The sequence below is a fragment of the Harpia harpyja genome, chromosome Z (assembly GCF_026419915.1).
Source record: "Harpia harpyja isolate bHarHar1 chromosome Z, bHarHar1 primary haplotype, whole genome shotgun sequence".
NCBI classification, from domain to species: Eukaryota; Metazoa; Chordata; class Aves; order Accipitriformes; family Accipitridae; genus Harpia; species Harpia harpyja.
The window spans coordinates 11,279,310-11,282,034 of record NC_068969.1 but is presented as its reverse complement, the minus strand read 5'-3'; positions in this window follow the sequence as shown (position 1 = coordinate 11,282,034).

The following is a 2,725-nucleotide window of genomic DNA, read 5'->3' as shown; positions in this document are numbered from 1 at the left end:
CACACTGTTCCCAAGCAGGGGAGGAGCGGCGATGCCCCCGCTCTTCTTAAAGGCGCAGCAAGCAGTGCATCCCCTCCTCTTCGTTAGCCTTCCTCTCGTTAGGCCCCAGCCCTGGCCCCCAAACCTGGCCGGCCGGCTCCAAAGTTCACCGTGGCCATGGGTTTCCCCCTGACCACCCCAGCTCTGTGGGTCCAGCCGTAGGTCCAGCATCCCCAGGTCAGGACTGTCCCCAAACCCTCCTCCCGCCAGAGCTCGCTTAATGAAGGCAGGGCGGCCTGTCCCAATTAGACAAGGGGCTTCGTTAAACAGGGAGCAGAGGGGTCTGCCAAGGGCTCTGTGGCTGGCCCCGGGCCCGGAGCTGGTGGAGCAGCCCACGGCACGGTGCCGGCAGCCGGGCACGGGCGGCTGGGGGTCGCCCCAGCTAACGGAGCGAGCATCATCCAGCGGGCACTGCAGGCAGAGGCATCAGGGCAGCGATGCTTTGCAGCCATGCCGGGGGCTCTGCCTGCCACCTTGGCCCCCGGGAACGTGGCAGGGACCGGTGTGGGGTGGTCCCCAAACCCCGCTCCCCCATGGGTAGCCCAGCAGCCCAGGAGCATCTCGACCGTCTTGCCAGCAGCATTCCCCTTGCATTGGCACTGGAGGGAGGCATGCCGGGGTGCTGGGTCCCCAAAACCAGAGTGCCTCCCCTCCGCAGTGTTTCCCAGCTCCCCCCCCCCCCACATACCAGGGCCAGGGAAGGAATCTGCGGCCCCGGGCGCGGGACGGTGCTGCCTCAGCGGAGGGAGAGCACCAGGTGCGAGTGACTCACGCAGCCGCCCCGCGCCGCTGCACGCCAGTCCCTCCGGGAACATCCCGAAAAGCTGTCGGCCCTTTCCCAAGCCTGGCGGGCTGGCAGCCAGGCCACCAGTCCTTACTCCCACAGCCCAGGCTTGGGGTTCCCCATCTCCCGGCTGGCTTGGCCCCAAAGTACGTTGACTCCTCTCCACTGACGCTGATCAAAGCTTGCAGGGCTGACCGTAACCCCAGCCCCTCACCCCTGCCTGCCCTGTGCATGCCACCCTGGTCCCCAAATGCCACTCGCCAGCTGGCCACGCACCCCCTGTGGCACAGCCTCTGCTGCCCCATAAGTCTCAGATCACGAGAAGCCCCAAAACATCTCCCCAGATCCCACTGGCCCTGGTCCCTGCAGGGCACTGCCCTGGGCTGCAGGCACAGGGGAGCACCAGCTCCGAGCCCCGCAGGGGTTCACACCACCCCCAGGGACAGGAGCCCCCCGGCTTGAGAGTGGGCACGCGGGAAGTACTGGGGCTGAGCCTCTCCCCACCCTGCGCTTGCCAGGCAGGCGGTCTCACCACTGCCTTAGTGGGAAATGAGGAAAATTTGTTTTCTTCAGCCCCAGGTGAGGTTTCAGCTCTGCATCAGGCGGCAGGAAAGATGAGTCACGTGGCGTGGCGAGACGTGGCACGGTGAGACACGGCACGGTGAGACATGCGCGGGGCTGCAGAGCCAGCTGCGGCTGCGGTGCCGTGGGTCCTGTGCCCCATCCTCTGCCCACCCTCTCCACATCCTGCAGCCACTGCCTTCGGGGCTGATCTGGCACAGGCTGGGATTCAGCACAACCCTTACAGGATTTTAGTTTCCTGACCCTACGGCACTCCGGCAGCGCTCCCTGCTCCAGCACGGTGTGGGCATCCCCAGCTGGCAGGGATGCATGGGGCAGCTCCGGGGCTGCTGGAAGGGAGCTGCTCCCTCTCCACCCCCTCTTAAATTTGGGGGCTTTCAGGCAGAGGGGAGCAGCGGGGGGCTGGCGCCGAGGCGGGTGAGGGGAGGAGGAGCTGGCCGGTGCCGGAGCGGGAACCTCGCCTGCCGCGGGGGCCAGTTGGGACACGCTCCAGGAATGTCTCCCAGCACCAGCCACCACCAGCTCCGCGCCGTGGCACCCAGCTGCCTGTCCCCGGCATCCTGGGAAAGGGGCCTGTGGACCCCCACCCCTGTCACCAGCCAGCTTGGGAAGAGCACTGGAGGGCCAGCATCATGTTCACAGTGTGGCTTCAGGGACCCTCGTGCTACCCTGTGGGTCTCCTCAGCAAGCTCAGGGGCCAAAAAATGGGCCAGGGTGGGGAACTGGTCACCCCTTACCTCCTGCTGACCTGCCCCGAGGCGTTTGGGGTGGCAGACAGCCATGCCAGCCCTCCAGACTGCGCTTCACAAGGGGTACGGACAGCAGACCGCCAGCTCCTCTGTGCCAGAGGGGACATCTTGCAGCACCCCCCGTTCTGCTGCTGCCCAAAGACACATCCCTGTAGGAAAAGGAAGCAAAGTATCACATCAGGATGAAGCCATGAACGGCGAGCTGCCCTCTCTGCCCAGTGGCTCTGGGGATGCCCAAAGCGAGGGGGATGCTCCCAGCTGCAGGGACCACAGCGGGGTGCGGGGGCAGCAGGGAGGGTCTGGTGGGTGAAGGACGACGGAGGCAAGTGGTCCCGCTGCAGCCGGGCTTGGGGTCGGGCTGAGCCCGCTGTGCCCCCATGCCAGGGCTCCCCGAGGGGCAGGCACATGCCCCATCTCCCCCCGTAGCTCCTGCAGAGGGATGGGAAGTTTTTCCTGCCCGTAAACTGTTGTGTCTGGAGGCTGCTGCTGGCGTGGCCACACACCAGCATCTCACAAAGCTGCGCTGGACTGCAGCCAGGCCCTGCCGTCCACGCAGACAGGGCTCAGGGAG